Below are 15,478 nucleotides of genomic sequence, written 5' to 3' on the forward strand. Positions count from 1 at the left end.
AACTTTTGACTTCTTAAAGTTGACAGAAAAGTTATACAAGGGAAGGCTCTATGCCACGCATAATGGCATGTGGATTAGGCCATCACGGTGCATGTATGATAACACACCTAGGGGAGATGCTCTCAGTGCCATGTGCCACAGCACATTGTGCGTCCATTACAGCACATGGCCACTTTTTTGCAAAATAAGATCGTGAAAACAAATGATGCAAAACAAAGAAATAAAGAAATATAAAGGAGGGATGAAAATTCTCTACTAAAGCTTAAAGAATCCGAGCATTTGGAGTATTTTGAATCTCATAAACATTGAAGGTAAGATTCCTATGCCTAAATCTTCCTACCATCTTCCATTTTCTTAGTATTGGAAGCTAGGATTTGATTAAGAAAGATAATTTTTGGTCCATATAGGCTACAGGTCCGAACCCATTGACTTAAATAGAGTTAATGGAAGTTGTTTGAACAATTTAATCCAAGCATTCATGGCTTTATGCCTTTTTGAGTGTTGAGAAGAAATTATAGACAAAAATCCACCATTAATAAGGTGGTTGGGGATAATGTGGCTCTATTAATACTCATTAAAGAGCTCAATGATTCTAATAGGGTTAAAGAAAACTAAGAAAACCTTATAGGTATTTTTGTATGAGTAGAGAATGACTTTTAAGCACGAAGAAGTGTTGAGTTAGTAATGAAAATTATCTAAAACTTGGATATTGATGAATTATATTGTAATTGTTTGTAGAATAATTACTTTGGTACCATTTAAGCTTCCTGAAAGTTTTGGGAGTGAGTATTAAGGGGAGAAACCTTTGACCTCTCAAAGGTTTAAGATAATATAAATAATTGTTTACAAAATACCAAAAGAGAAGGAAAGAGCTATAGAAACTTAAGCTTCTTAAACCCTAGCAAATTTTTTCCTTCCTTTGCCCCTATTAGAGCCTTCACTTATGAAATATAACAATGGGGGTGAGTCAAGAATTTAATAACCAAATAAACTAATCTATTCACAGGTATACAAAAATAGTATATGAGTGTGTGAAGTGGCAAGTAAAACATTTATGAGATACTTAAAGAAATATGATTATCATATATCAATCCATACAATGAATTATTAACATTCTCCACCTTATAGCATCCTTATTTCCTTCGAATGAATCTATGGGCTAATAACACAACAGGACCAAATCATGTGATTGGATCGACCTAAGCTTATCAATCATAAGAGGCAACCTCGTCCAAAGGTGCCTTCACGGATTATGAACCATAAATTCTCCCTTACCTTGAATATCTAAGGTGTCGTATGCCCTATCTATCTCAAATAGTATTGGGACTTCTAAATAAGAAATAAATTGTGCACAGAGGCCTCCACGATACTAGTATACTGTATGAATTTTATATAATATCCCCTGACAATACTAGGGTGAACTCTCACCCTCTCACAACGATCATGCTCATGCCAAACAATCATACGCATATTTTCATCATGTATAATCACATAACATTTTTAACATTTCAAATGGTATCTGATTCCACAATTGTTTACAAATGTACATAAAAAAGAATTTTGAGCATAGAATAATATTTAAAAGCATAACTACTTCACACAAATTTCCAAAGCCTTAACAAGTCATAGTTAAATCAATTTATTCATAATAGATCATATGTGTGTGTGTGTGTGTGTATTTTCATAAGCTCATAACCACTCAAATACACAAATAAAAGGACTAGATTATGTAGTTACCTCAACCATTTTGTCACAAAAAGGGTTTCATGGCAATATGCCTATTCCTTAAGAGTCCACTCGCTCAACAAATGCATGATCAACATTTAATCTATAAGATTAAATACTAATTATTAATCATAACTCTAATTAAACCCCTTTTTAGCCTAATTTTAGGTACTCACAAGAGCTAAAATTGCTCTTTAACATAAATAACACTTCCAACACACACTATTAATTTCATTTAACACCCAACCACTTAGATAACATCAATTCTTTACCCACATTACTCCCATTCTCTTAAATTTCACTTAGGGTTTGCCCAAACCCCAACCAAAAATCTCAAATCACTATAAAATCCTTAAACCTAGTTGAGAAGTTTGATTTAACTGCCAAGACCCTAACTAAGCCAGTGGGTTCAATCAAACCCAAGAAGAATCAAGAATCAACACCTATGCAACCGAAATTAATAAAAAATTATATAAAGAGGAAGAAAAGCGGATAACAAGCTTACCTAAGTGTGTGGCTAGCTCACATTGTCTCTAAATCACCTACAAAGTGAAGCCTAAGCAGAGAAAAACCTTTCCTCGAGCCAGCTCTCAAGCTAGAAAAAATTGGTCTTGAAAAAAAGAGTTACCACTAAGATTTTGAGAAAAAATCCTGGGAAACCTATTAATGGTTATAACGATGGTCTTCATAATTAGAAATAGTTCGAGAGTCAATTTTGAGTAGAGAAGGTTTACGGACCCCACAATACTCGTCTCATGGAACAGTTACCTTAGTTAATTGTGCAATGAATGTGGCCTTTTAAAATTATTTTAACTACTCTTTTATTATTCACCTTCTAAAATAAAATAAATCTAAAAAGGAAAATTAAGAATTAAATGAAAGGAAAAATATTATTTATTTACAAAGCAGACTTGACTTAGAATGAGAGCCTAAGGCTTACATATCCTACTAGAGAAATCAAAGCCTATATAGTTCGAGGTTGTAATCTTGTTTGTTGCTATGTGATTATTTATTTAAAGAGAAATTAATTAAAAAATAACTTACTATTTTACAAATAAAACACTTTTCTAAAATTTGGATTGTATGTTTTATATTTTAAAAAGTAATTTAATTTTAATTATTTTTTCAATCTTAAATTTTTGAAAGAAGGAATAGAGTTTAAAATTGTTTTTTGTTTAAAATTTTTATATCATTTTTTAAAATTTAATTATTAAATCTACGAAGCCTTGATAATGCGATTATTTTGAGGTTGGACCCGTTGGATCGTCACCCGATTGTTAGAGCTGCTCGTTATAGCTCATTGGACCGCTCAAGCAATTCAACCAGATTGAACCACTTTAAACTGGGCGGGTTTCAGTGAACCAGAATTAGATTGGAACTCGAAACAGTTTGTTAGCGAGTCAAACAGGTCTGATGTCAAAAAACTCCTACAGTTCGATGCTCCAATAAATGAAGAAGAAAGAAGAGAAGAAAGATGCTAAAGAAGAAAGAAGAACATAATCAAACCTGGAACATCAACAGGCTATACATCTAAACTTGTTTTCACTTTGAAAACAACTTTTCTCCTTAAAGCTTCGATCGCAATACGAAAATGAAAAGGCGATGGAGACGATGCACAAGCCACAAAGCACAATGATGGAGATGATGTAAAGGACACGAGCACACTGTCAATAGAACGCATAACGGAAAGAATGCACCTTGAACTTGAAAATTTATGTTGAGAAGAAGATGAATATTTTGAGCTTTGAGGGACTTTTGAAACTGACGGTTAGAGAAATGAGAAAAAAGTGTCCCACCTTCCAAAGCTATCAGACCATTGAAAACTGAAAAAGACAGGAAGCAGGGAAAGATAAAAAAAATACTTCAGGTTACGTGAATCATAAATGCTAAAATTGTGATTACGACAGTATTTGTTAAGATTTAATAAGGAAGAGGTTTAAAAATCTATCGAGTCCCAAATTTAGCAGTTGGCATCTGAAAATAAATTTTATTGAAATTGAATCATTGATTTTTAAAGACTTAATTTACCTTAAAAATTAAATTAAGTTAAATCAATATATTCTATTTCTTTAATTTTTAAACTTGTTATTAATATTTAAAATTTATTCTTTATGTTTTTCTTTTTATTCTTATTGTTTTTTAACAAGTGAAATATTTAATATTAATTTATAATTTAGAAGTTTTATTTGTGTGTGTATAAATATATGTGTATCATTTTTATTTAATTATTATGTTATCAATTGAACTATTGATGGAACCATGAAAACTGTGACCCGCTGATATTTTTGATTCTATATCTGGTTTAATTTTTAAAACATTAATTTATACACCTTAACCTTAAATTAAATATTTAATTACCCTAAAAATTACTAACATGCGTAGCCTTTGCAAACAAAATGACAAAGAATGACAGTTAGGTACCAAAAAGATTGATTAATTCAACTTAAATCCTAACAAATTTTAGAATACTAATAAAGTCTTTTACGTTTCATTTGGTTACTAAAATAAATGAAAAGTAATGAATTGAAAAAAAAAAATAAGACAAAAATAGATTAAATCACCCTTCTTCCTATAATAAATATGATAAAATTTTATTAATATATATAATAAATGTGAGAATCATCATACTTTTCAAAACTTTCATGAATCATGATTCTTAATTTCATGAATTAAATTACCTTTCGTTCTTATGAATGTACTCACATATCTCCTTTAGTCATCTTATTTTTACCTTTATTTTTTCAATCCCTTTCCACTCCTTGTTGGTAACCAAACGGGACCTTAGTTCTTTAGTGGTAAATTATCAAGTCTCATAGTTTTAAGGATTTGCAAGTTTAGCTATCAATTTTGCAACTTCATTTTGATGAAGTGAAACATATTTTTCAAATTTTAACAAGGTTAAAAAATAAAAAATAATTAGTAAGCCTTTTACGTTTTAACATTAAATATGAACATTTGCATTTCCTATTAAAATTTCAAAATCAAGTTGCAATTATATCACAATAAAGTTATAAAATTGGGAACCAAACTTATAAATTTTTAGAGTTGTTAAACTTAATATTTTTAAACATTGAAGATAAATATTTGTGTTCCTTATTAAAACTTGAAAAACAACTTGCAAATATGTATCATAACATAGTTGCAAATTGAAACCAAACTTGCAAATCTATAAAACTATTAAACTTAAATTAATTAATCTTCTTGAAATTTAACTGTGATTCTCTCAAGAAATATTTACTTGTAAGTTGTAACTTATAATTAGTGATCGTTTAAACTTTTTTTTAAGAATAGAGGAACAAATTTACCTATGATCTATTTTTTTAAAAGCATCTAGTATCTTATACTTTTAGAATAATACAAAATAATTTATTAACTATTTAAAATATAGCACTGTGCACTTACTGTTTATTTTGCATTAACCAGGTGAAAGAGCTTTGTTGACTAAAGCTCTATCTATGTGGCGCGACATGTGGTGGGAAAAAAATAATAATAAGTTGGAATGACATCTAATGCCTTAAAAAAAAAAAAAAAAAAGACCTCTTTCTCCTCCTTCCTCTCCAACTATGTCCCTTCTCATTTCGTTTTATCCCATACCCTTCCATCGAGTAGAGTAGGACTAGTGGTAAGAGCCTCTATTTCCTTCGAGAAGGAAACGCTTGAATTTGAACGCCCACGAGCTTTTCTCAGAGAAGATGATAATGGAAGTTCTACTACAGCTCGTTGATCACGGTGCGGCTGCCGATGTGGATGAAGAAGTGCTTGAAGGCTTGCTTGAAATATGTGGCATGCTGTCACTCTTTTCATATTTTGCAAACATGTATTTTGTCCCTGAAATCTTCCTAAAACCCATTTTATTGCATGACTTAATGGGTTTTCTCCACCTATGATTGCTTGAGGTTGTTTGTCTCCTAGTTGTGCAAGAAAACCACTGAAAGAAATTAAATGAAGATAATTCATAAGAGAAGTTCAATAAAACTCTTGCACAAGAAAACTTTATTTTGTTCTTCGGGTGTTTCTATGTTCAGTCATGTACTATATCTACTTAATTACTTGGATTTGAGTAGAAATTAATGGACTGATGAAAAGCTTGTGACCCTTTTGGATTTGGCTATTTGTGCAATTGCTTGGGAGGCATTTTATGTTTACTTGCATACTGTATTCATCAATTCAAGCAAAATTTCCCATTGTGGGCTTGATGCAATCAATGGCCAACATAGAGCATATTCCAACATGAAACAGGTGATCGATGTTAGCTCTTTGAGGTCACAACCCAAAAGCAGATGAGATAATGGAGGGAGGGTCAGAGAGAAAATTGAGTGGGCCCCATCAGAAAAAAAATAAATATCCTTCTCTTTAAATTTAATGGAAGGTACCGGTGAATTATTTTACATTATCTATATAGGATACCATTTATAAATTTTCTCTTTTCCTTTTTTTTTAAGTTAAATTGTAACTTGAAAAGAACTGTTTACATAATTTGAAAAATGAAAATAAAAATGTCGCCAAATTTAAGGAAGGTTCAAAGGTTCGGAATCCACCTGCGTTTCGAACGACGTACACGAAACGAATCTTCACTCTTCAATCTTCTGACTTGCCATTGAAACTTTTGGCCGTGTTGATCTCTAGAACTTGAAGAGTACCGTAAATCCGATACCTTGTCATCTTTCTACTCTTTCTGGAATCATATCTTTTGCATGCCCACTAAGCCACTGTCTTCGTTAATTAATTGAATCCGAGAAACCAAAGCAAAATTTCTGGGTTGCTATACGCTACAAACTCGAGTGAGAGGTTTTTCTTTTGCTTAATTTTCAGATGCATTTGGCTTCTGGAAGCTCAAACTTGCAATTTTCTAGAAACGAGTCTTCGCTTGTTCTACTTGATGAATTCGTGTGTTTCATCGGTGAATTCAATCTACCATTGGCGTGCACCTTTAGATTTTAACTGATATGCGGATTATGAATCGTATTCAGGGAAATTTAATCGGGATTAGCTCGTAGTATGAAATTAGGAAGCACAGAGCACTTCTTATTTTGTGGAGGAATTCAAATTCATTCTGGGCAAGTATTGTTAGGTTTTGGTGATTCTTCTTGTATTGCATGTTCACTGTGTGATCGTGGTTGTGTATTACAATGTCTGGAGGAACGCCGGCTGGGGGAAGAGGGTTTATGAGACAGAGACACAGCCAGGGGTATGCGAGCCGTGGCGATGACCTTGAAGACGATGCATGCTCGATGCTTCGTCCCTTGTTGCCTGCAAGTCCTGAACGAGAAGGAAGAACGTGGATCGAAATTCTGGAAAATTTTCTTTGGATTGCTTCCGCGGCTTTAATCGTATACTTCGGCGATCGCGATTCCAATTTGATATATCTCTTGTTTCATGACGAATGAATCAGAAGGTAATCGATTTTGTGAGCTTTTCATTTCTTTAGTTTTTGGATTTTTCTTAAATGCATGTTTGATCAGATTCTCTGTTTTGCATCATATTTTTCTCTTAATTTTAGCCATATGACAACTTTTGTTTGGCCTACCGAAGAAAATCTGGGAAATCTCCAGCTACTCCCATGCATAATGTCGTGAATTCTAAACATCCCTGAGTAAAAATGAGTTTAAAATCCATCTTATTACTTTGGTTTTATTATTGAATATTTATGACAAACAACTGATACACTAATTTTTTTTTTTAAATACAAAATATGGTATGTGATACGTTGTATTGAAATAAGTAGCGGTTAGAAAAATAACAGAAAGAATAGCCCAAGATTTTAGATGACTAGATGACTTCAGTTAATTAAGAAGCTACTAGCTCAGTTCTCTTACAGCCTAAAAGTAAAAGAGATAGACTTGTGTCTCAGATTATTGAGTTCATTTTTTATTGACATTCGCATCTTTCCTTTTCTCCCTTTTGTGCATATTGCATCAGTCTTAGAGTCTTAGTGATAGCTAAAGGTCAAGGTGAAGTGTTGCCAGTAAAATCTCTCTGAAAGGGATGTTTAAAATGTGAACTAAACGGACTAAGATTTTATAGAGTTTAATAATGATGGAAGACTTGAAGCTCCAAAAGTGTTTCCTCATAGAGCATTAGCTGTTGAAGTTCTTGACAATGATAACATTCACCAATTTGCTGAGGATGAACATAATGGGCAGGGATCTAGGTCACCGTGTTGCTATCTTCAAGCATTCTTTCATGTGCAATTTCAGTAACATCACTTGCTTTGAAGTTCTATGAGGTTAGTTATGAACGTGTGGAAGTGAGAAGGAAGTTGTAGGTTCCTTAGCGAGTATGGTGTTATAGGTTTAATCTAATAACCTTTTCCCTGTTGGAAAAAGCAAGTTTCTGGGATGAGATCTGCCTGGTAAACTAGAGAAAACTTTAAAATTAGGCTGTTTCAATTATTTTATTTGTTACCCACTGACTTATTTAAATCCTTTTTCTTTTTTTTTTGGGTCTTGTATTGAATGTACCTATTACTTGTTGGGATTGATAAGATATCGCTGGTATGGGAATCCCTTTATATCTACAGCATGTTCTGGGTTCCGATTTATCCTGGCCGTTTTGCCTTGTCTCGATGACTAAAATTATCACTTAATGTGCTTCCCACCTGTTGGTGAATCAAGAAGTCGTTTGGACGACAAATTTCATGTCAGAAACCAAACTCTGTTTATTAGAAAATACTATACGATCAATGATCACAGAAAGGAAATTATTTTTCAAATATTCCTATTTGTTTTAGTTGGACAGAAATGCCGTGTGCTCTATAAATGAATTTTAACTCGATCTACGTCTCTCTAGTTATAGAAAACATGTCTTTGATGATTTATAAGATGATTATGGTATGATTTATAAGATGATTATGGTTGTGATATAATTATGGCATTTGCTATTGTTCTAGTTGATTTAATCCTTGACTTAAATCATTTTCAGTGTTCATAGCCTCCTGAATTTTATTGCAGGCTGCCTTTATACCTTGGAATGATAGGTATTACTCTAAATGCACTTATTTTCATATATGCAAGCATCTTGGCATGAGTGTCAAGAGATTTGATGAGAAGTGGGGACTAAAAAAATGGGAAGTAACAAGCGTCACTGCTTTACCATTTGTTACTGCATTTGGGCTCATCTCTTTTTGTTTGTAAGAAACTGTAATCTCCTCTCTTTTCATTTTCACTGCATGTTACGTCTGAGTACAGCTCAATTTTGTTGACGCATTATTCTCCCCCCTTAGGTTCCTCTTTGCATTGTGGCCAATATGGAGTTTCCTGACACTTCCTCTTCTGGTATTCATATTTATAAACAGTTTCATATTACTTTTCTATTTTCTTTTTCAGGCTTTACTTTTGCCTCCTACTTAGTTTTCTTTTCTTCCTAATGGTAATGTTATTAGTACAACATGCTGATTTTTATGTTCTGCAGTTCACACTATTCATGGCTTGCATGGTAATAACCTCATTCCTCATATTTGGGAATTTCCGGCCTCCATACGACGAGCTCCGTGCAGATTAAGCCTCGTAGGATTCAAGTGAGGAATAGTATTGACTTACATAAAAAGTTTCTAACCCACATCATTGATTGGTAAGCCATGGTGATGTTGAGTCAAGTTCATTCTTTGACTATATTCTGATGTATTGAGTGCAGTTTTCCCAAAATTGGTTGCAGAAGTAAGGGCTAAAATTCCTCTTTTTCTTTTGATATTGCAATCACGTAAAATCCCAATATTCTGACGTACTCAATCTATTGGTGAATGTCATATCAAAAGAGTTAGTTGCGAATAGAGTGCAGAATACATCAAGCAATCCATATAGCTAATTTTATTTAGTTGGATAAGAATGTTGTTGCAAATTGCAATCACATGTCTAAAAGTTGATGATCCTATAGCACTTATAGTATTATTTGTTTTGCTGGTCATTTTGCTGATAATCCTTTTATGTTTTTTTTCTTTAAGACTGCATCTTTTAGAAGGACAGGACCTCAATATGTCAACTGGTTTTGCAAAAATCTGGGCTATTTGAGAGATTCCATATTGCTCGCTAGTTAGAAATAGCCAAAACACCAATAAAGGTTAGTCTATTTGATATATATTAGTCCACAAACTGTAAGGTCGTGAGATCAAATCCCGTTATCGATATGAGAATTTTGTAGGTAGACAATATGTAAGCATCTCTATGAGTGCTCATTGAATCTGAAGGCATGTATTGATCTTGATAAATTTATGAGGCCCAACTTATCTAAACTTTTCATTTATAAAAAAAAAAAAAGGGAAATACCCAAGACAACACAATTACAAGTGGACTCAAATTTCCCATCAAGGCAATGATTAGATCAATTGTTAAATTTTAAAATCATAACTACAAATCTAATATAGTAGAATACGAGCATCTTTCACAAAAGAAGAGGAATGAAGAACTGATAATCTGTCAAGTTAAAAAGAAGGAAAAACTAATCTAGTATTTTTGTTTATTCATGAAACTTCTTTCTAGCAGCTTGTGAGGTGCCGTTTAGAATCTACTGGCTGCACAATGCACAATAACATCATAAGATATAAATTCGAATAGAGCTATACTAATACAGTAATACTACTATTAGTATACATTAAAAGTTAAATGATTTAATGAGTTATACTGATACTAATATGAGCAAAGAAAACCTAATTATTTGTTGTGTCATGTGCAAGATATAAACAATATGTAGAAATATAAAGTATAACGACCATTGACTCATAGTAACAGAATGATGGCAGATAACTGACTCAGTGAAAATGAAGATATAAGATTTACGTTGAAATTACAAATTTAATTTAGATGAAGTGTAAAAGCATTTGTATGTAACCCAATGATTGTTTTTTTTTTTTGGTTTGAAATTTAATTTACACAGAATAAGAAATTCTAAATAAAATAATTTGGCGATTGTATTTTTCATATATATACGATAATAAATTTGTAATTATTTGTTCGTAATTTAAAAAATAAAAATTAATATTAATTAAGAAGAAACTATAAACTTAATAAATTTGTATTTTCTTATTTAATTACCTACTTAATATATTTTTAAGAAAAAAAGAAAAATATTAATGTCCATTCAATAGTGAAATGAACCAATTTTGCTCCTATAGTTTTATTTGTAAGATAAAGAGAATATTTATTTTAGTCATATTTTTAAAATACATTTATGATTTTTGTTTTCATCTTTACCATTTTGTTCCTATTAAATATTGCAAAGGTTATTAAATATTAAAATATTTTATTTTTAAAGTATATATATTTAATAAGATTAAAGTTAAAAAATTGTTAAATGTTTAGACAAAAATAATTAAGATTAAGTTTTTTTTTTTATTTAATAAAATATGATATTAAAAGTAGCTTGTAAATATGATAAAGATAGTACAATATATAAAATAAGATTTGAAATTTGAACCAAATTGATAGGAACTTGAATATTGGTCTACTTTTGATGGGTTAGCCCATTCTTCTAGGCCCATAGGCATCTAGTAAATGAATTATTGAAGTAGTTTATTTAATCCGTTTGATTTTTAGTTTTTAAAATAATGGGATTCAAATAATAGAGGTGTTTAGGGTAAAGGCCAAATTATCTTATCTTGTATCTTGCCTCGAAAAATAATTAAGATTAAATTTTGTCTTGTATTCTGTTTTATCCTAAAAGTTGTCCCATTTTGTTAAGAATTGGGATAGGTATCCGGGATAAGATTGAAGCGTCCTAATAAAACAATAATATAAGAAAAAAAATATAAATAACAATATTTATTAAAATATTAAATCACATACCTTGTTATATTTAAAACAAAAACAACATGAGTACATAAATAAAATTATTTAAAGTCAATTATGGAGTCACATCAATTACAATTATAAATGTACAACTCAAATTAAAGTATACACAAGACAAGAGGTTACAAGAGGAACAACAATAGACAAGTTAAGTACAACATCAAGTTATTTTTTTAATTGAGATATTTGAAGTTATTAATTCTTTTAAAAATAAAAAATATGATATAAATAAAAATTATTAAATAGATATATATATATATATATATAAAAGAATAAACTATATTAATATAATTAACATATTGTGAAAAAAAATAGAGATTACCTTATAATGCTTGCTTTGTGTCATTAAACTTACCAAAAACTTTTAGTTTTAAATAAGGATTATAATTAATACAATTATTATTATAATTAATATAAGAATAAATTATATTAATATAATTAATATATTTAATGCATGTTTTTTGAAAGAATTTTATATATAATATTTAAGATAAGACGAGACGTCCCAAGAACAATTTCATGTCTCATCTTATCTCGTAAAGTCCCATCTTATTATTAATTTTTTGCCAAGAAAAACTCATTTTAATATGATTTAGACAAAACTAGGTCGACCAAGATATGTTCAAGGTTTAATGTCCCTACAAATAATATATAGTTATTGTGATGTGGGAATTTAAAGTGATCTCACTAATCTATCTGGAATTTTAAACTTTTTCATTATTTCCTGTCAACTCACTCTTTCATTCTCACACTTTAAAGGAAAATTCTTCCTGTTTTTGTGATGATCCTAATATGAACGGAGAATTAGGTTCTCGTTGTGATTTTAGTCCAAATAGTGTGGAAAGTTGCGGTGAGAAAATCTGCTTACAAACAAAGGAATCGGGATGGACCCAACTTCTCTCCTCCGTGCATTTCGTCCTCCTCTCCACTTCACCAAGTATAGGTTTGAAAATATGAACGGTGTGAATTTGGTGTTTTAATTTTAATTTTAATTTTATATTTATTAAAATAAAAAATTATAAATTATAAAAAATTTAATAAATTTGATCATCAGGACAGTTTAAATTAATATTAAAAATTTACAAAAATTATAAAAAATTAATATTAAATATGCACTATCCAAAGTATATTGGAATAGTCATTTATAAAGCTAAAAAATTTAAAATTAAATTTGGATTATTCATATTAATTTTGAATTGTTCAAATTAGTAATCAAATTTATTAAAAAGTTGGGAAAATTGGTGAGAAGGATCGGGTTGGAAGCTAAATTGTGCCTAAGGATCAAAGTGCATTGAAGGACCAATCTTATTATTTTATTCAAAAAAGAATGAAGGGAATGGATGAAAATGCCTTTTGTTATTGGGAGAAAACATTCTAGTGAATCTGAGATGATTTCTAGCGACCTTGCTCCTCCAAGTCATCGCCTTCCTTACTTTGCCATTTCACTTCCATCCCTATTGATCACTCTAGAATTCACCTTCTCCCAAATTAATTTAGCTCCCTCAAACTTCAAACCAAGGTATTTGTTTCATCTCAAATCTGATTCTATTCTTGCTTTCTGTATGCTTCGCTAGAGAAAAGAGATCCGACGCAGAGAAGCTTACCTGCAATTTTGGTCTTTTTTTTTGCTTCATTTGGATGTTGTAGGAGTCAAAATGTGTCCTTGAATGTAAAAAATGTTGGCAATTGCAAATGCATGATGGCACCCGAAGAAGTGCTTATTAGTATCGTTAAATTTTCATATCCATAGCTTCTTTTCCTTCTATATGGTGAAAGTTGTGATTTTTTGTTGTTAGGCAATACAGGGGTAGATGTCGGTGGTATGAAGTTTTTTTTTTTTTCTAATTCTCATTGATCCGATAGCTTGCTCATTGACTTTGAAGCAGACTAAATCTTGTTGTGTTCTTCTCTTTTTCTCTATAGCAAAATGTAACCATTCCCTTCATCACCATATATAAAAAAGATTAACACAATCACCACTCACATGTATCAAACTGTATAATAAAATATTTTGTTTGAAAAGCTTAAGCCCAAGACTTGTTTTGCAAAATCATCAAAATCAACAAATCAAAGCCATATAGAGTGGAACAAATCATATGCATTTATATCAATCATTGCATGCTTTTAAAATAAAGAAATAAGATCAGATTATGGTCCACAACATCACGACGTGCACCACATGTGTCGTGGCATGTGGTACAAAGCCCCAAGCTCTGACCTTCTTTTGTACCATGTGACCGCCGTGATGTGTAATGCACCATGGTGCACTTGCTAGTTTTGTGTGTGTGCCATTTCCACATACGATGTCCTATCAAAGTGATTCAAGGCCCATACTAAGCTTAACTCATAAGCTAACTAATGAGATAGGTTTGCGCATGATCTAACGGTCTGATCAAAATTTAGATACCTGGGTCTCACTTTTTATAAAATTTAGTGCACCTAAGCGCACAAATCACTCATATTATCTCATTAGACCATTTTAGGTCTTGAATCAAGTCTAAAAGAACCTAATACACCTGATTGACCACATTTTATATCATATACAACACATATATCACATTTTGGCTGTTCAACAGCTCATTTCCTTCCACATTTCACAACTTAACATAAACTGACCTGTTTGACCATTTTCATCACAGATTCACCACAAATCATAACTTTAAACATTCACACACATTTATCACTAAATCTTAGCCCCTGTTATCATTCTGCCACACATTTCCACATATGGGTTAAAATTTACAAATCTCTACAAATTTCCCACCAATCACAACTTAAACATGTATGCAATCCCTATGACAACTTATAACACAATATTCATATTAAATCTTAGTTCATTACACAAACTTAGAGATTTTGTAACCCTCCCTTATATCCTCTAGATACAAGAAATGATTAATTAAATCATCACATAATCACACCAAATAGTAAATAATATTTTTTTTTGAAAAAGCTTAGGCCAAGACTCATTCTGTAAAATATCAAATTCATACCAAATCAAGAGTAACATGTCAGAAGGAAAATTGTTGCCATGTACTGCGGCATGTGACATAGAGCCACATGCTTGACCTTCTCTATGTTATGTGCTGCAACATAAGACGCGATGGACCGCGGCGCACATGTCTGATTTGTGTTTTGTCATTTGATAACAAAACGAACAAACTTCTGACGTGCTCTGTTTTTACATACGATGTTCGATCAGAGTCATTTTAAGTGCCCACACGTAGCTTATCTCATAAGCCTAACTAATGAGATGGTTTTGGATACGATCTAATAGCCTGATCAAAATTTAGACACTCAAGGTGTAAAAAGCCACTTTTTACAAAAATTTAACATACCCAAGCACTCAAATTGATCTCTTAAACTCATTAGACCATGTCAGGCCTTGAACTAAGTCTAAAAGGACCTATTACACCTGATTGACCATAATATACAAAATAGACACATTATATCACATTTGGCCACTCAATGCCCATCTCCACATTTACAAAATTTTATAATTTGGCATAATTTGGCCCACTTGGCCTTTTTACACCACAAATCGCAACTATCCATATTCATAACATTTCACCCCTCAATCTTAGCTATAGCTACTCGTTGCACCACATGTTTACACATAAGGGCTAAGATTGAGGGGTAAACTTGTTATGAATGTGGACATATAGGATTTTGTGAGAAAAGGCCAAGTGGGCCAAATTGTGCTAAATTATAAATTTTTGTAAATGTAGAAATGGGCTATTGAGTAACCAAATTGTGATATACATGTGTATATGTTATATATTATGGTCAATCAGGTATAATAAATACTTTTAGACTTAGTTCAAGCCTGGTACAATCTAGTGAGACCAAGGGATCAATTTGAGCGCTTGGGTGCGTTAAATTTTTAAAAAGTGACTTTTTATATCTAGGTGTTTAAATTTTTATTGAACTATTAGATTGTATCTAAACCTATCTAATTAGTTATCTTATGAGAT

General features: G+C 31.4%; 1 pseudogene; it reads left to right on the plus strand.

The window, feature by feature from the left end:
• The first annotated feature begins 6,222 nt into the window (after window positions 1-6,222).
• Window positions 6,223-9,952, plus strand: LOC129308306 (uncharacterized; annotated as a pseudogene).
• Window positions 9,953-15,478: the final 5,526 nt, after the last annotated feature.

Source organism: Prosopis cineraria, unplaced genomic scaffold, assembly GCF_029017545.1.
Source record: "Prosopis cineraria cultivar Desert tree isolate PC_DT_omini unplaced genomic scaffold, ASM2901754v1 PC4, whole genome shotgun sequence".
NCBI lineage: Eukaryota > Viridiplantae > Streptophyta > Magnoliopsida > Fabales > Fabaceae > Prosopis > Prosopis cineraria.